The sequence below is a fragment of the Bubalus kerabau genome, chromosome X (assembly GCF_029407905.1).
Source record: "Bubalus kerabau isolate K-KA32 ecotype Philippines breed swamp buffalo chromosome X, PCC_UOA_SB_1v2, whole genome shotgun sequence".
NCBI lineage: Eukaryota > Metazoa > Chordata > Mammalia > Artiodactyla > Bovidae > Bubalus > Bubalus kerabau.
Window position 1 is genome coordinate 91,020,409 of NC_073647.1, and position 20,381 is coordinate 91,040,789.

General features: G+C 37.9%; 1 long non-coding RNA gene and 1 other non-coding gene across 2 annotated transcripts in view; both read right to left on the reverse strand.

Annotated features, from left to right (window-relative positions):
• LOC129640300 (uncharacterized) overlaps nt 1-20,381 on the reverse strand; it is a 49,127-nt gene that overhangs the window by 1,713 nt on the left and 27,033 nt on the right. The gene's annotated exons all lie outside the window — the stretch shown is intronic.
• On the reverse strand, nt 4,246-4,351 carry LOC129640544 (U6 spliceosomal RNA). Its single transcript, XR_008708900.1, has one exon. It is a non-coding gene; the product is annotated as a U6 spliceosomal RNA (small nuclear RNA).

The following is a 20,381-nucleotide window of genomic DNA, read 5'->3' on the forward strand; positions in this document are numbered from 1 at the left end:
AAAGAGCTGTGTGGTACTGATATATGAATTAAATGCCCAAATCTTACCTCATCTATGACCACTTTTCTCTATTCTGCAGTAACTTCCTATTCTAAGCCACTGTTACCTCTCACCTAGATGACTACAATATCCTTACTCCCTACTTGCACCCTGCACACTATCCCACCATACAGTCCATTCTCCACACAGCAGCCAAAATGATCTTTTGAAAGCATAGACTATGTCATTCCTCTGCTAGAAACCATGAAGAGATAGTCACATCAGTGGAAAAAAGAGTTTAGAAATAGGTTCAAATACATAAAAGAGATTGATATAAAGGTAAAATTTCTTATTTACCTTTTTTTTTATTATTTATTTATTATTTAATTATAATAAATATTATATTATTTATTTATTTATTTATTATTTAATAAATGGTGTTGGGACAACTAACTAGTCATTTTAAAAAATAAAATGGGTTCCTGAATTCACTCTTTTCCCTAAAAAGGAGTTTTTGAATGTTATATTAAAAAATGAAACCTTATAAAACTAATTTACTACCTTGTGTGGGAAGGAACAGGTAGTGACTGTGTGGGAGTACCATGGATACTGTTCATGTTCTATTTATTGATCTGGATGCTGGTTACAGGGAAGTATTCAGTTTACAAAAATTCACTGAACTACATTTATGACATGTGATAATAATCACTTTTATGTCCATTATATTTAATAAAAAAACTTAAAATAAGGAAAATAATGAAGTTACTAGAGAAAAGATTGATGAATTTGACTACATAAAAATCATGGGCTTTATTTCCTACATGGGAAAAATGCTATAAATAAAAATCAAAAGGCACATGAGAAACTGGGGAATAGTTTGTAACACATATAACAAACAATTTCCTTAATATATAGTTAATAAGGGAAATTACCAAAATCACTTAATAGAAAAATGGGCAAGGGAATCCCCCAATACTGCAGTTAGGACTCAGCACATTCACTGTCAAGGGCCTGGAACTAGGCTGGGTAACTAGAATCCCAAAGTCTCCAACAAAAAGAAAGAAAAATGGACAAAATATATGTTAATACTCATAGTAAAATATACAAATACGTTTTCTTTAAAACTTTTAATTTTGTATCGGAGTATAGCCCATTAACAATGTTGTGATAGTTTCAGATGAACAACAAAGAGACTCAGTCATGCATATGCATGTTTCCATTCTCCCTCAAACTCCCTACCCATCCAGCCTGCCACCTAGCATTGAGCAGAGTTCCCTGTGTTTACAGTAGGCCCTTGTTGGTCATCCATTTTAAATGTAGCAGTGTGTACGTGTCCATCCCAAACTCCCTCCCTTCCCCTCTTTCCCTTCCCCCAGCAACCACAAGTTTGTTCTCTAAGTCTGTGAGTCTGTTTCTGTTTCATAAATAGTTTGTTTGTATTAATTTTTTAGATTCCACACATGTCATATAATGTTTGTCTTTCTGTCTGGTTTACTTCACTCAGTATAACACTTCCTAGGTGTATCCATTTGCTGCAAGTGGTATTGTTTCATTCTTTTTATGGCTGAGTTATATTTCTCTAACTCTGTTTTTCTTTCTCAAGATTGCTTTGGCCATTCAGGGTCTGTTGTGTCGCCAAACAAATTTTAAAAATTTTTGTATACCTGTGGCGGATTCATTTTGATATTTGGCAAAACTAATACAGTTATGTAAATTTTAAAAATAAAATAAAATTAAAATTAACTAAAAAAAAAAAATTTTTGTTCTAGTTCTGTGAAAAATGCCATTAGTAATTTGATAGGCATTGCATTGACTCTCTATATTGCCTTGGGTAGTATAGTCATTTTGAAAATATTCATTCTTCCAATCCATGAATATGATATATCTTTCCATCTGTTTGTGTTTTATTCGATTACTTTCATTAGCATCTTACATTTTCCAGAGTATGGGTCTTTTGTATTCTTCAGCAGGTTTATTCCTAGGTATTTTATTCTTTTTGATGATTAAATGTTTTTTATTTTTCAACTTGTTGATGTAGTGTATCACATTGATTGATTTGTGGATATTGAGAAATCCTTGCATCCCTGGGATAAATCCTACTTGATCATGGTATATGGTCTTTTTAATGTATTGTTGGATTCAAAACATTAGTAATGTGCAAAGGATTTTTGCATCTATGTTCATCAGGGATATTGGCCTGTAATTTTCTTCTTTTGTGTGTGGCATCTTTGGCTAGTTTTGGTATCAGCATGATGGTGGCCTCACAGAATACATTTGGAAGTTTTCCTTCTCTGCAATATTTTGGAACAGTTCCAGAAGGATAGGTGTTAATTCTCTAAATGCTTGATAGAATTCACCTGTGAAGCCATCAGGTCCTGGACTTTGGTTTTTTGGGAGTTTTTCATCACAGCTTCAATTCAGTGCTTGTGATTGGTCTTTTCATATTTTCTGTTTATTCCTGGTTCAGTCTTGGGAGACTGTATCTTTCTAAGAATTTGTCCATTTCTTCCAGGTTGTCCATTTTATTGGCATACAATTGCTTTCTTATGTTGTTTTCTATTTTTGTGGTGCAAGTTATAACTTCTGCTTTTTTGTTTCTAATTTTATTGATTTGGGCCCTCTCCCTTTTTTTCCTGATGAGTCTGGCTAAAGGTTTATAAATTATGTTTATCTTTTCAATGAAGCAACTTTTAGTTTCATTGATCTTTGCGATTGTTTTCTATGCCTCTATTACATCCATTTCTGCTCTGATCTTTATGATTTCTTTTCTTTCACTATCTTTAGGTTTGTTTTTGTTCTTCTTTGTCTAGTTGTTTTAGGTGTAAGGTTAGATTATCTATTAGAGATTTTTCTTGTTTCTTGAGGTAAGATTGTATTGTTATAAACTTTTCTCTTAGAATTGCTTTTGCTGAATCCCATAGATTTTGGACTGTTGTGCTTTCATTTACAAATATAAATGAAAATTACATTTTCATTTCCATTTTTCTATAGGTGTTTTCTGATTTTCTCTTTGATTTTGTCACTGATCCATTGCTAGTTTAGTAGTATATTGTTTACTTGCTACGTATTTGTGTATATATGTGTGTGTGTGTGTGTGTGTGTCACCCCATGAACTGTAGATGCCAACCTCCTCTGTCCCTGGGATTTCCCAGGCAGGAATACTTGAGTGGGATGTCATTTTATTCTCCAGGGGGTCCTCCCAACCCAGAGATTGAATCTGAGTCACATTGACAGGCAGATTCTTTACCGCTGAGCCATTTCATGAATCATAGCCTTATCATATCAAAGGGGCTTGTGTAACTCAAAAAAGCTATGAACCATGCTTCTCAGGGCCACCCAAGATGGATGGTTGAAAACGAAGAGTTCTGACAAAACATGGCCCACTGGAGAAGGAAACAACTCTAGTATTCTTGCCTGGAGAACACTTTGGATAGTATGAAAAGCAAAAAGATATTACACTGGAAGGTGAGCCCTCCAGGTCAGAAGGTGTCCAGTATGCTACTGGGGAAGAATGAAGGACAATTACTAATAGCTCCAGTAAGACTGAAGCAGCTGGGCCAAAGTGGGAAAAACACTCAGCTGTGGATGTGTCTGGTGGTGAAAGTAAAGTCTGATGCTATAAAGAACAATATTGCTTAAGAAACTGAAACGTTAGGTCCATGAATCAACGTAAATTGGATGTAGTCAACCAGGAGATGGCAAGGTTGAGTATCAACATCTTAGGAATCAGTGAACTAAAATGAAAAGGAATGTGTTCAATTCCTGGGTTGGAAAGATCCCCTGGAGAAGAGCATAGGCAACCCACTCCAGTATTCTCACCTGGAGAACGCTGGACAGAAGAGCCTGCTGAGCTACAGTCCATGGGGTTGCAAAGAGTTGGACACCATTGAGTGACTAACACTTACTTACTTACCAATCTAATGGCAAAAAGTGAATAGGAACTAAAGAGTCTCTTTTTAAAATTTTATTTTTAATTGAAGGGTACTTGGTTAAAAACATTGTGTTGGTTTCTGCCATACACCAACATGAATCAGTCATAGGTATACATATGTGCCCTCTCTCTTAAAACTTCCTCCCACTTTCCACCCCATTCCACCACTCTTAGGTTGTCACAGAGCCCTGGTTTGAGTTTCCTGAGTCATATAGCAAATTCCCACTGACTGTCTATTTTACATATGGTAGTAGATATTTTTCCATGCTACTCTCTCCATTCATCCTACCCTTTCCTTCCCCCACGCTGTGTCCACAAGTCTGTTCTCTATGTCTAAAAATATGGAATGCTTCAGAAATTTGTGTGTCATCCTTGCACAGGGGCCATGCTAATCTTCTCTGTACATTCCAAATTTAGTATTTGTGCTGCCAAAGTGAACACTAAAGACCCTCTTGATGAGGGTGAAAGAGGAGAGTGAAAAGCTGGCTTGAAACTCAACATTTAAAAAATTAAGATCATGGCATCCATCCCATCATGTCATGGCAAACATAAGGGGAAAATGTGGAAACAGTGACAGATTTTATTTTCTTCAGCTCCAAAATCACTGCAGATGTTGACTGCAGCTATGAAATTAAAAGATGCTTGCTCCTTGGAAGGAAAGCTATGTCAAACCAGACATCCGTACATGACTACTGGAAAAACCATAGCTTTGACTATATAGACCTTTTTTATTTATTTATTTATTTTATTTTCATTATTCCAGGAGGTGCTTCAAAAAAGACCTTACTGTGATTTATGTCAAAGAGTGTTTTTCCTATGTTTTCCTCCAAGAGTTTTATAGTATCTGGTCTTACATTTGTTGTTGTTGCTGTTGTTCAATCACTAAGTCATGTCTGACTCTTTGTGACCCCATGGACTGCAGCAAGCCAGGCTTCTCTGTCCTTTACTATCTCCTGGAGTTTGCTCATGCTCATGTCCACTGAGTCGGTGATACCATCCAACCATCTCACCCTCTGTTGCCCACTTCTCCTCCTGTCCTCAATCTTTCCCATCATCAGGATCTTTTCCAGTGAGTCATCTCTTCCCATCAGGTGGCCAAAGTATTGGAGCTTCAGCTTCAGCATCAGTCCCTTCAATGAATATTCAGGGTTGATTTCCTTTAGGATTGACTGATTTGATCTCCTTGAAGTCTAAGGGACTCTCAAGAGTCTTCTCCAGAGCCACAGTTTGAAAGCATCAATTCTTGGGAAAGCATCAATTCCTTGGTGCTCAGCCTTCTTTATGGTCCAACTCTCACATCTGTACATGACTACTGGAAAAACCATAGCTTTGACTATGCAGGCCTTTTTAGGTCTTTAATCCATTTTGAGTTTATTTTTATGTATGGTGCTAGGTAGTGTTCTAATTTCATTCTTTTACATGTAGCTATCCAGATTTACCAGCCCCACTTATTGAAGATACTCTCTTTTTTCCATTGTTTATTCTTGCCTCCTTTGTTATAGATTAGGTGACCATAGGTACATGGGTTTGCTCTGGGCTTTCTATCCTGTACTATTGATTTATATTTCTGTTTTTGTGCCAGTACCATGCTGTTTTGATTACTATAGCTTTTTAGTATAATTTGAAGTTGGGGAGCCTGTTTCTTCCTGCTCCATTTTTCTTAAGAGTACTTTGACTCTTGGAGTCTTTTGTGTTTCCATACAAATGGTAAAAAAAAAAATCTGTTCTAATTCTGTAAAGAATGCCATTGGTAATTTGATAAGAATTATATTTAATCTGTAGATTTCTTTGGGTAATATATTCATTTTCACTATATTGATTCTTCCAGTCCAAGAACATGGTTTATTTCTCCATCCATTTGTGTCCTCTTTGATTTCTTTCATCGGAGTATTATAATTTTATAAGTATAGATCTTTTGCTTCCTTAGGTAGATTTATTCCTAGGCATTTTTTTTGTTGTGATGGTAAATGGGATTGTTTCCCTAATTTCTCTTTCTGCCTTTTTGTTAGTGTATAGGAATGCAAGAGATTTCATGCATTAGTTTTGTATCCTGCAAGTTTACCAAATTCACTGATTAGATCCAATAGTTTTCTGGTGGAATATTTAAGATTTTCTATGTATAATAACATGTCATCTGCAAACAGTGACAGTTTATGTGTCTTTTCTTTGGACATATCCTTTCTCTTTAATACAATGGAATTATTTTGGATACCATAGTTTGTTTCCCCCTTTTTTCATTCTGTCCCTCTGTCATGACTGTAAACTGAACTTTAGTGGGAGACAATTAGGCCTTTAAGTGTTTATAGTTGGTGCCATCTGCCCATATTATGTTGCTGCTTACCTTATTCTGTGTGACTTAGAGCCATACTTCTAAGGCTCTCTTTCCTGTTTCATAAGTTTGTGAATCCATTCTGGCTATCCCTCAGGTATACCATGATCCTTGTTGTTGACTTCAAAGACCCAAAGGACGGTAGACTTTGTTAGAAACCAAATCAAGAAGTGTGAAAGCCTTAAATACATGGAAGAATATGGCAGCTTTTACAATTAAGGTTGAAGGGGTGGAGGGTACAGTGAAATAAATTACCAAAAATTCAAAAGAAAAAGTCAGAACAAAAAAGCAATACACTAAAAGAGACTGTGGCAGTAATGCCTTGGCTTTGAGAATCTGGCTGGCACAGCAACAGCTTAAAGACATTGGCAGCAGGCAGAGAAAGTACAGCGTGTTGTAAATGAACAGAGAATCACAGCCTAGGAGACCATTTTAGATTTAGAAATGTCAGAAACCAAACCATAGGTTTATCAGGAAATGAAGATTGAGAAGCCTTAAGATCTTAGTGGTCAAATTTGGCTTACATGAAAAGGAAAAGAAGGATAACCCCGCCCCCCAAATGTCCCCAGGCCTAAAAGCTTTTTGGTATAGAGTAGGAAAAAGGAGGGTATATGCTGTATTATTAGGTCAAGGAAGATAACTCAGGTCAAAGAGATTTAACAGAAAAAGAAAGATGAGAGTAAACTGGAATGACCTCTCATTGCCCCTCCTCTTCCCACAAACTATCCCAGGCCCAGAAAACTATTGAGGAGTCCTCTGAGTATTACAGACAAAGTGTAACTAATAAGAGCAGATTACAGTCCTTTTCATGACAGATTACAAGATATTCAGGGAAAAAAATCAAGAGAGAAAGACCACAAGATGGCAAAGGATACTTCAGGCATTATTTAGTGAATTTCAGGAGACACCACTTGTGATTGGGGACTCAGGTATAGTTTGGAGCAAAGAGGAAGATGCCCATAACACTTAGAGAGTTAGAGCTCTAAGGGAAGAGGAGAAAAGTTGAAATCACTAAACTAGGATTTCAATATGTATGGATCTGGTGTAGGTTAGATATTGGAATGATGCAAAGATATCAGCTGAAAGAAATTCTTCTATTCATGGATGTGAAGATGGATAAGGTAGTTTTATTTGAACTGTGACTGCTTTCTGCAGACTTAGAACTTCTTTTCTTCTTTTTAATATTTATTTATTTTTAGCTGTGCTGGGTCTTCATTGTTGCAACCAGGCTTTGTCTAGTTGCAGTGAGTGGGGACTACTCTTAGTTGCAGTTCATGGGCTTCTTACTGTAGTGGCTTCTCTTATTGCAGAGTATGGGCTCTAGGGTGCATGGGCTCAGTAGTTGTGGTGCTGGGTTCAGTAGTTGTGGCTTGCGGGCTCAAGAGTGCTGGCTCGGTAGTTGTGGCATATGGGCTTACTTGCTCTATGGCATGCGGGCTCTTCCTGGAGCAGGGATCGAACCTGTATCCCCTGCACTGGGAGGCGCATTCTTAATCACTCCACCAGGGAAGCCCCTAGAACTTCTTTTCTTTACAGTTCTTACTGTGGGAGGAATCCCCTGAGGTAAAGCCTGGAGTATGTTAAGAAAACAAATGTCTAAAACACAAAAGAAAGAGAAGGGAAAGGAAAGACAAAAGACAATATGGTCCCACAAATAGTGTCAGCATTATGCATGGTAGGGGATGTACAGAACCTTAAGAAATAAATCGGGGAGAAATAGAAGGAAATAGAAATAGAAGCATATGCTACTACTTCTGGGGGTAGAGTGCAAAAGAATGTTATACTACAAGTTGTTTAAAAACCAAAGGGAACACAAGGTTTCAGGAAAGAAGACATGACAGCAGATACACTGGTACTCACTGAGTGGGTGACTGCCTTTGGAAGTTACCAACAGCAGCCCCTTTGGTTTAGGAATTTGTCGAGGGTGCTTTCCTTATTGGGTCATTTGTGAGAACAAGGGATGAACCTTCCTTAAAAGGCAGGTTTTGTAGTCTGAAGGAACCTGGAGCAGAGAGTGATAACAACAGTCACTGTGACACAGAGCAAAATCCTTGGTATCTTGCTGGGGACAGAGATGTATATATAGATGAGCAAGAGACGGATACTGTGAAGACTGTTAGGATATAAATTTCACTCAGAGAGCTATCTTTTATAAATGTAAGGTACCTTCTCATAACTGGAGGAGGGTATAGCAATCCACTCCAGTATTCTTGCACAGAGAATTCCATGGACAGAGGAACCTGGGATCATAAAGTGTCAGACATGACTAAAGCGACTTAGCATGCACCTTCTCAAACAGGAAGTAGATGAGATTGTTAAGAATAAAAGAGTCAAAGGGAAATGAAAATGAAAATACAGTTGACCCTTGAACAACACGAGGTTTAGCGGCACCAACACTCCCCTCAGTCAAAAAAACAGATATAAACTTACAGCTGGAACCAATTCCTTATCCATGGTTCTACATCTTTGGATTCAACCACCCTTGGATTGTATCATGTACTATATGCATGCATGCATGCTAAGTTGCTTCAGTCGTGTCCAACTCTTTGCAACCCCATGAACTGTAGCCTGCCAGGCTGCTATGTCCATGGGATTCTTCAGTTAAGAATACTGGAGTAGGTTGCCATGCCCTTCTCCAGGGATCTTCCCAACCCAGGGATCAAATCCCCATCTCTTACATTGGCAGGTGGATTCTTTGCCCACTGAGCCACCTGGGAAGCCCATCAGGTACTATATCAGATCAGATCAGATCAGTCACTCAGTCATGTCCGACTCTTTGCAACCCCATGAATCGCAGCATACCAGGCCTCCCTGTCCATCACCAACTCCCAGAGTTCACTCAGACTCATGTCCATCGAGTCAGTGATGCCATCCAGCCATCTCATCCTCTGTCGTCCCCTTCTCCTCTTGTCCCCAATCCCTCCCAGCACCAGAGTCTTTTCCAATGAGTCAACTCTTCGCATGAGGTGGCCAAAGTACTGGAGTTTCAGCTTTAGCATCATTCCTTCCAAAGAAATCCCAGGGCTAATCTCCTTCAGAATGGACTGGTTGGATCTCCTTGCCATCCAAGGGACTCTCAAGAGTCTTCTCCAACACCACAGTTCAAAAGCATCAATTCTTCGGCGCTCAGCCTTCTTCACAGTCCAACTCTCACATCCATACATGACCACAGGAAAAACCATAGCCTTGACTAGACGGACCTTTGTTGGCAAAGTAATGTCTCTGCTTTTCAATAGGCTATCTAGGTTGGTCATAACTTTCCTTCCAAGGAGTAAGCGTCTTTTGATTTCATGGCTGCAGTCACCATCTGCAGTGATTTTGGAGCCCAAAAAAATAAAGTCTGACACTGTTTCCACTGTTTCCCCATCTATTTCCCATGAAGTGATGGGACCAGATGCCATGATCTTCGTTTTCTGAATGTTGAGCTTTAAGCCAACTTTTTCACTCTCCACTTTCACTTTCATCAAGAGGCTCTTTAGTTCCTCTTCACTTTCTGCCATAAGGGTGGTGTCATCTGCATATCTGAGGTTATTGATATTTCTCCCGGCAATCTTGATTCCAGCTTGTGCTTCTTCCAGTCCAGCGTTTCTCATGATGTACTCTGCATAGAAGTTAAATAAACAGGGTGACAATATACAGCCTTGACGTACTCCTTTTCCTATTTGGAACCATTCTGTTGTTCCATGTCCAGTTCTAACTGTTGCTTCCTGACCTGCATACAGATTTCTCAAGAGGCAGGTCAGGTGGTCTGGTATTCCCATCTCTTTCAGAATTTTCCACAGTTTATTGTGATCCACACAGTCAAAGCTTTGGCATAGTCAATAAAGCAGAAATAGATGTTTTTCTGGAACTCTCTTGCTTTTTCCATGATCCAGTGGATGTTGGCAATATGATCTCTGGTTCCTCTGCCTTTTCTAAAACCAGCTTGAACATCTGGAAGTTCGCGGTTCACATATTGCTGAAGCCTGGCTTGGAGAATTTTGAGCATTACTTTACTAGCGTGTGAGATGAGTGCAATTGTGCGGTAGTTTGAGCATTCTTTGGCATTGCCTTTCTTTGGGATTGGAATGAAAACTGACCTTTTCCAGTCCTGTGGGCACTGCTGAGTTTTCCAAATTTGCTGGCATATTGAGTGTAGCACTTTCACAGCATCATCTTTCAGGATTTGGAAACTATATAGTACATGATAACTATTTATTTTTTAAAAACCATACATAAATGAGCTCATGCAATTCAAACCTGTGTTATTCAAAAGTTAACTGTATTTTAAATATGTAGGATGGATAATGAAGAAAAGGGGGGGCTTAGAAAGGATGTAGAAACTTGAGGGACCACTACAATGAATGTAATACTAAAAGAAGACAGAATGTGAGCCTGCTAAAACTTGTGTCCTTAAGATCCAATTATAGAAAATTTCCATCTATAAAAGAATTAGGACCATCTGATTCCCATGCTCTTATGGGGGTATCCACATATTGTACAGTTTCTTCTCACAGAGTGACAGTTAGCACAAAGTGAGAATAAAGAGAAGGATCACAGCTTCCTCACCTCTACTACCTCCCTCCAGAGGACCTAGTAATTTGAATGGATCCCTTGAGCTATGTTTGCTAGTGTGTTTAGGCTGGTCACTATGGATTAAAAGATCTTTCTCTTTAGTGTTTTTTTTTTCCTGCCATTCAGAGATATTAAAACACTAAGCCAGAGTCTCCTGGGTGCCCAACCATCTTGCTTTCCTGTGTCCTTCACTTGATATTTCATGTAGTTAAGAGTTCTTATCAATTCAGTGGTCAATTACTAAGGTTAAGACTTGGCAGGAGAATGTGAAGTCCTTTTTGGACCCTGAGCTGAGGTTATTTACTGAAACCTAGCTTTACAGAGAGCCCTGTACCAAAGTACTGGGCACTAACTCCACTAATCACAAAGTAATGTTTTAATTTCTATTTATCTTTGCACCCTGTGTATATCTTTCCTTTATGACCTTTGCATGGGTTAAGTCATATTCCTGAATCCCTGCCTGTAACACCAAATTACTATCATAAAAAATCTTATATTAGTACCTCGCTGGCAGGACTTATGGGATTGGGACTTATAGGACTGACCACATCCAACAGGATATGATGAAGAAACAGACTAGAAGTTAAATGAGGTTGGTCCCTGGAACCATCATTGCTAATACTTTATTTTATGATCTCTAGTTAAAACTTGCCATAGAATCCTTTTCATCTGTAGTTCACTCTTTTTATGACCAGCTCCATCTAAAAGCCCCTGTATCAATGAAATCCTGGTGGAAATGAAGTTAGCTTATTATCATTAAGCTGGTGAATCATTTGGGGATGGAGGGACAAAGTTAATTTCTCAGTAACTGGAAATAATGCTGCCTTTCTTTCGTATGTCTACTGTTTCTTGTGCTCTCTTGCTGTAGAGATGACAAGTGACTTATTTCTTTTTATATATTTCTCCACACTTCCCAAATTTTCCAAACTGTATGCTTACCACTTTGATAATCAGGGAAAAGAAAAAAAAAAGGAAAGAAGGTTCCATAAATTTAAGAAATTGAATCAGAAGGGAAAAAGAAAGTTGCCTTTACCCATAATTTCAGTCTGGTCTTAGAAATAAAACTCATATCCCTCAGGGCAGAATGTCAGTATTGAAATTCCATGATAAGGGACGATGTTCATCATAATAAATGATAAATAATATACTATTTGTTCATTTAATTCTCATTTTGTCTTTAAATCTCAATGTGTCTTTAAATCATTTTTTATTACTCCTAAAACAACTGTTTTCTGCCTCAAAGAGTAAATATTCTCTGAAAAACAAAACCAATTATTAACATATCTTAGTATCACTCAGTCTTGATTGCCCTTTTTATAGGTGATTGGGTTAGGTAAAAAGTATTTTCAAATATCTTGTATGCCCTTAAAGCAAAACATGGCCATTAAAAGGTTGGTGAAAAATCTCAGATACTGATAAGGTACAGGGCCCTGATAATGTCAGAGTATAAAATAGGAATACTAACATTTTTGGAGGATAGTTGCTTTACAGTGTTGTGTTGGTTTCTTCTGTATGATAAAGTGAATCAGCTATAAGTATGTGTTGTGCCTCCCTGTTGTGCCTCCCTCCCTCTAACCCTAGCATCTTAATAGAGCAAGACTGATTCATTTTCAAAAAAAGAGATTTGATGTCTAGGAGTAAAAAAAAAAAGCCTTTTAGAATTTGTCCTATGAACATGGGCAGTATATATATATTTAGATGGCATCAGAGTAAATAATACCCAATATAAATTTGAAGGGTTTTGTTAGTCTGGCTAAGAATTGGTTAGTCTACATTGCATCCCTAGAAGACAGAGTCTCTGAGGTGGCCTCCAGATTCTTCAACTGAGTTTTGTCTTACACCAAGTAGAGATGAAGCAGCCCTGGTTCTCATCATTGAAGGCAAGATGGGCTCTCTGATTTTTATGAGGGTCTGGGATGTGGGCTGCCTTGTTTTATCAATCACCTAAAATTTTGTTTTATGTCTACAGTTGAATCAGCACTGATATATACAGTCATATAACCACGACCCCAATCAAGATATAGAATTTCCCTAAATTGCTGCAGGCCTCATGATGGTCAACTTCCAGCGCTACGAAGCTATTGCTGTTTTCTGTAACTGTTGGTTAGTTTAATCTTTTCTAGAATTTCAGTATGTGAAATCATACAGTATATACTGTTTTGTTTGACTTCTTTAAATCAACAGATAGCTTTTTAGATTCAGCCAAACTATTAAATGCATTTGTGTTCATACTTTTTAAAAGCAGCTTTATTGGAGTATTATTTACATACCATGAAATAAATAAACAATGGTCTATCCTTTCAGTGGAATACTATAAAGCAATAAAAAATACTGAATTAAGAGGAGAGGTAATGTGCCAAGTCCCTCATGCCACAATTCTGAAAACCTAGCTTTATCTTGCTGCACATTTCATTTGTGTGTGTGTATGATCTGAAGTAGAGGTCATGGTTTGCCTTTTTCCCATACAGATATCCAATTACTTCAGCACTATTTATTGAAAATCCTATCAGTTCTCCATTGAATTGCCTTTGTACTTTTGTAAAAAAATCAGTTGAGAGAAGATATTGGCAAATCACATATTCAGTAAAGAATATATAACTAATTTTCTCAACTTAATAATAAACAAAGAACTCAGGGTTTTTTTTTAATGGGCCAAAGACCTGAACAGATTCTTCACCAAAGAAGATATACAGTTGGCAGCACATACAATAAAATCTACTAAATATTGATTTTAAAAAACAGTGAGAATCTCAAGTTCAATGACAGAAGCTCCACTGCAGACAGATGCATCCAAGAAGATGAAGATTTTCCCCAGGAGGGGTGGGAACCAGCATTTCTTATTGTCCCAAGACCTATTTTGAAGCTCTGTTTCATCTAAGCATGGTTGAGAGGATTGTGGCTCCCTTCCTCTAGCCAGCTTTAAATCATAGTATGGAAGCTCTAACCTAGGCATGTCAGGTCAAAAACACTTGTCCCCAGTCACCCTCACTCCAGCTGACTTATAGGCTATTTTCCACAGCAAGAGAGGCCAAGACACACTGTGCTTGTAAAGTAGGTGTTTCATTCTGAAACAGACCACTGATCCCAGTTCCAGCTCTGGAGTAGTGATACAGAGATTTTCCCCAGGGAGAAAGGTGATCCATAAGAACAGTGAATTCTGATGCTCTCCCCAGGGGAACTGAGTTTATTGAAACATAGTATGGGGAAGTTCAAGCCAAAGGGTGCTTTTGAAATGCTGGAGATTTTGGTAGTAAGCAAATAAGAAGAGGCTAGTAGCTTCATGAGAATAAGCAAAACTAATCATAGACCAATTTACTAGAGAGAATGAGGGAAAGAAATAAGAAAAGTCCTCCTGTAGTCAGAACAAAACTCAAAGGCTGGCCTCAAAACCTACCTCTACAAAGGGGCACAAATTTAATTGGATTGGACTGAGGAGCAATATATGACACAGGGCAATCTCAAAAGCAGCAGGGTAATTACTTGGCAACTACTGATTTCTAATAGCTCTGTGTGTTACCAGCAGAGGTAGATAGCTTAACAGAGACATTAGAGAAAGAGAAAAAAAGATCTCTGCTAAAACCACTGTCATCTCAGGGTGACTGCATGCATGCCCAAAGCTGTGCTTTTTGAGGAATGACATTAATGGGGAACTGCACACTATAGGGGAAATAGACTTCATTAAAATAGTCTATCCATATCACTAAACAAAGAAGCAAACAACAACAATAAACCCTGAGTAAGGGAGGGTCAGTACACAAAGCTGCTATAATTAGACATGCAAAAAGGGAAAAACAGGAAATATAACTCATACATGGGTTTTTCCCATACATGGGAAAAAAAGAAGAAACTGAAACTGCCAGTGAGAGGGCCTAGATATCAGTTGAGAAGACGAATATTTCAGAATTGGTATTATAGTATATATGTTTAAAGAATTATATAAAACTTTACTTAAAAAATTAAAGAAAGGTGTGATGACAATGTTTCTCTTTTTGAAGTTTTAATTAAACTTTTTTAATAAATTTATTTATTTTAATTGGAGGCTAATTACAATATTGTATTGGTTTTGCCATACATTGACATGAATCCACCATGGGTGTACATGTGTTCCCCATCCTGAACCCTCCTCCCACCTCCCTCCCCATCCCATCCCTCTGGGTCATCCCAGTGCACCAGCCCCAAGAATCCTGTATCATGCATCGAACCTGGACTGGCGATTTGTTTCACATATGATAATATACATGTTTCAATGCCATTCTCCCAAATCTTCCCACCCTCGCCCTCTCCCACCAAGTCCAATAGACTGTTCTATACATCTTTGTTTCTTTTGCTGGATGACAACGTTTCAATAAAAAGAAAATATCATTAAAAATATAAATTAGTTTTAAAAATCAAAATTCTGGAGTTTAAAAGTATAATAACAAAATTAAAAACTCACTGTAAGAGATCTAGTAGGCTTCAAAGAGTGGACTTGAATTAGCAGAAGAAAAAAATGGTGAACTTGAAAATAGATCAATAGAGATTATGCAATCTTCATAATAAAGAGAAAAAAGAATAAAGAAATGTTAACAGAGCCTCAGAGATGTGTACAACAACATTAAATGCACCAAAATATGCACAAAGAGAATATCAGAAGGAGAAGAGAGAAGAAAAGGAGCAGAAAAATATTCAAATAAATAATGGCTGAAAATTTCTGAGTTTTGACGGAAAACATTAATCTACAATCTAAGAAGCTCAAAGAACTGCAAGTAGAATAAATGCAGAAATCAATACCAAGACACATCATGGTAAAAATATTAAAAGACAAAGACAAAATCTTGAGAGCAGCAAGAGAAAAATGACTCCTCACATGTAGGGAACCCCAGTAAGATGAACAGGTGACTACTAATCAAAAAGCATCGAAAGTAGAAGGGGAGAGTAGAATGATATATTCAAAGAGCTGAAAGAAAAATTCTGTCAATCAGTAATCATATATCCAGTAAAGCTGTCTTATAAGAATGAAAGCTAAATAAAAACATTCCCAAATAAGCAAGAGCTGAGAGAATTTGTTGCTAGCAGACCTACCTTATAAGAAATACTCAGAAAAATTCTTCAGACAGGAAGCAAGTGACCTCAGGAAAAAATAACTGGTCTGAATATCTCTTGTGACTGTAGATACAAAATCCTAAAAAACAAAACAAAACAAAACCCCTAGCAACTGAAAATTGGAATCCAGTGATATGTAGAAAGAATTATTTACCACAACCAAGAACGAAGTAGGACTTACCCCAAGAAATGAAAGTTTGTTTTAAATATGAGATTTAATCAATGTAAAATACTGTATTAATAAAACAAAGGACAAAACTACATGATCCTTTGAACTGGTATGGAAAAGCATTTGACAAAATCCAACACACTTTCATGACAAAAACAAACAAACAAACACCCAACTCATTAGAAGCAGGAGATTCCTCAATCTGATAGAGAATATCTACCAAAGTACCCATAGGTACTATTGTACATGATAGTGGAAGACCAAAAGATATCTCCCTAAGGTAAGGATCAAGACAAGGATGTCCCTTTTGTCATTTCAATGGAACATTGTACTGGAATTTCTAGCCAGGACAATTAGGAAAGAAAATTAAATAATAGACATGCAGACTGAAAAGGAAGAAGCAAAACTAACTCCATTTGCAGATGACACAATCTTGTATATAGAAAATACTAAAGAATCTCAAAAAAGAGAAGAAAAGAAAAGAAAAACCTATTCAAATGAATAAATAAGTTAAGCAATGTTGCAGGTCAATATACAAAACCACTGTATTTCTCTACACTAGGAATGGACAATCTGAAAATGAAGTTAAGAAAACAATTCTTGTTACAATAGCATCAAAATAAATAAAATACTTAGAAATAAATTTAACAAGAAAATGCAAGACTTGTAAAATGAAAACTACAAAATGTTGTTGAAAGGAATTAAATAAGACCTAAATATAGTAAGACATCCAATATTTCTGAATTAAGACTTAAATATTAAGTGGCAGTGCAAAAACTGACCATATTGCAGAAATTGACAAGTGAATCCTAAAAAGTATGTGGCTGTTCAAGGGATTCACCATAGTCAAAATAATCTTGAAAAAAGGACAAAGTTGGAACACTCACTTTCCTAATTTCAAAACCTACTACAAACTTACAGTAGAGTAATCAAGACAGTGTGGTACTAGCATAAAGTTAAACAGATAGATCAATTGAGTAGAATTGAATGTCCAGAAATAAACTCTCAAATGTATGGATAGATGCTTTTTGACATGCAATCCAAGATAATCCAATTGGGGGAAAATATGTCTTTTCAACAAATAAACTTGGACTACTAGATATACACATGCAAAAGAATGAAGTTAGAGCCTTTCCTCACACCATACACAAAAAATAACTCAAAATGAATGAAAGAGCTAGATGTGGGAGATAAACCAATAAAGCTCTTAGAGAAAAATAGGAGTACATCTTTGTGACTGTGAGTTCAAAATTGGTTTCTTAGATGTGACACCAAAAGCACAAGCAACAAAGGAAAAAATAGATAATTAAGACAACAAAATTAAAAATTCCTCTGCTTCAAAGGACATAATTTAGAAAATGAAAAGATCTACCTAAATAACAGGATTAAATATTTGCAAATCATATATCTGATAAGGAACTGTACCCAGATATATAAAGGACCTTTTACAACTCAACAACAAATCAATTAAGAAACAGACAAATAATCTGAATAGATATTTCTCCAAAAGAGACATACAAATAGGTGATACACACAGGAAAAGTTGGTTGACATCTTTAGTTTTCAGGGAAATGTTAATAAAAACCACACTGAGATACTGCATCTCAACCACTAGGAATTCTATAGCAAAAAAAAAAAAAAAAAAAGGTGGACAAGTGGTGGTGAGGATGTATAGAAATCTGAACCTTCATATATTTCTGTTGGTAATGTAAAATGATGTGGACACTTGGGAAAATTATTTGGCAGCTTTACATGCAGAGCACATCATGCAAAATGCTGGGCTGGATGAATCACAAGCTGGAATCAAGATTTCTGGGAAAAATAACAACAACCTCAGATATGCAAATGGTGCCACTCAGTCCATTCTGAAGGAGATCAGTCCTGGGTGTTCTTTGGAAGGAATGATGCTAAAGCTGAAACTCCAATACTTCGGCCACCTCATGCGCAGAGTTAACTCATTGGAAAAGACTCTGATGCTGGGAGGGATTGGGGGCAGGAGGAGAAGGGGACGACGGAGGATGAGATGGCTGGATGGCATCACCAACTTGATGGACGTGAGTTTGAGTGAACTCCGGGAGCTGGTGATGGACAGGGAGGCCTGGCGTGCTGCAATTCATGGGGTCGCAAAGAGTTGGACATGACTGAGAGACTGAACTGAACTGAATTGAATAGTAGAAAGTGAAGTTGAACTAAAGAGCCTCTTGATGAGGGTGAAAGAGGAGAGTGAAAAAGCTGGCTTAAAACTCAACATTCAAAAAATTAAGATCATGGCATCCGGTCTCATCACTTCATGGCAAATAGAAGGGGTAATACTGGAAACAGTGGCAGATTTTATTTTCTTGGGGTGCAAAATCACTGGAGACAGTGACTGCAGCCATGAAATTAAAAGATGCTTGCTCCTTGGAAGAAAAGCTATGACAAACGCAGACAGCATATGAAAAAGCAGAGACATAACTTTGCTGACAAAGATCCATATATATAGTCAAAGCTATGGTTTTTCCAGGTAGTCATGTACGGATGTGCGAGTTGGACCATAAAGAAGGCTGAGCTCCAAATAATGGATACTTTTGAATTGTGGTGCTGGAGAAGACTCTTGAGAGTCCCTTGGACAGCAAGGAGATCAAACCAGTCAATCATAAAGGAAACCAACTCTGAATATTCATTGGAAGGACTGATGCTGAAGCTTAAGCTCCAGTACTTTGGCCACCTGATGGAAAGATCTGACTCACTGGAAAAGACCCTGGTGATGGGAAAGACTGAGGGCAGGAGAAGAAAGGAGCAACAGAGGATGAGATGGTTGGATGGCATCAACGACTCCGTGGACATGAGTTTGAGCAAACTTTGGGAGATAGAGAAGGACAGGGAAGCCTGGCATGCTGCAGTCCATGGGATGGTAAAGAGTTGGACATGGCAGTGACTGAACAACAAAAACAACAAAAAGTAAAACAAAGGAATACCATCTGAACTGGCATTTCCAAGAGAAAGGAAATTCCAATAGAAACTAAGCATATGCCCACGAAAAATATCTACACAATGTTCACAGTAGCATTATTCATAATAGTGGGAAAAAATGAAAACACCTCTATTGTCTATCAACTGAAAAATGGATACATAATATGTAGTACATCTATACAATAGAATATTGTTCAGCTACAGAAATTGATAAAGTGCTGTATAAAGTCAGGGAGCCTGAAACCTCCAGCTCCATTTTTCTTTTTCAGTATTGCTTTGGCCGGCTTCCTTAGTGGCTCAGTAGTAAAGAATCCACCTGCCAGTGCAGGAGAGGCAAGAGACTTGGGTTCAATCCTTGATCCAGGAAGATTCCACATTCCACAGAGCAACTAAGCCTGTGTGCCACGACTATTGAGCCTGTGCCCTAAAGCCTTGGAACCACAACTACTGAAGCCCGAGCACCCTAGAGCCTGTGCTGTGCAACAAGAGGAGCCACTGCAATGAGAAGCCCTCGCACAACGGCTAGAGAGTAATACCCACTTGCCTCAACTAGAGAATGCCCACACAGCAACGAAGAACCAGCACAGCCATAAATAAATTAAAAAAAAAAAAAAAAAAAAAAAAGATTGCTCTGACTATTCGGGTTCTTTCGTGTCTCCATACAGATTTTGAAATTTTTTGTTCTATTTCTGTGAAAAATGTCATTGGTAATTTGATAGGGATTGTGTTGAACGAACTTGTAGATGCCTTGTGAAAGTGAAAGTTAGTCGCACAGTCCTGTCCAACTCTTTGCGATTCCATGGACTGCAGCCTGTCCTGCTCCTCTGTCCATGGAATTCTCCAGGCAAGGGTACTGGTGTGGGTTGCCATTTCCTTCTCCAGGGGATCTTCCTGATCCAGGGATTAAACCCAGGACTCCCTCATTGCATGTGGATTCTTTACCAGCTGAGCCACAAGGGAAGACCTGATTCCTTGTAGACTGCTTGGGTGCATCTATGCATGCTCAGTCACTTCAGTTGTGCCCAACTCTTTGCGACCCTATGGAATGTAGCCTGCCAGGCTCCTCTGTCCATGGTATTCTCTAGGCAAGAATACTGGAGTGGGTTGCCATGCCCTCCTCTAGGGGATCTTCCTGATCCAGGGATTGAACTCAAGTCTCCTGCATCTCCTGTATTGCAGGCAGATTCTTTACCACTGAGTCATGGGTTAGAAGTCCAGATTGCCTTGGGTAGTATAGTCATTTTGACAATATTGATTCTTCCAATCCATGAACATGGTATATCTTTCCATCTGTTTATGTCTTCTTCGATTTCTTTCATTAGTATCATATAATTTTCAGAGTACAAGTCTTTTGTCTCCTTACGTAGGTTTATTACTAGGTATTT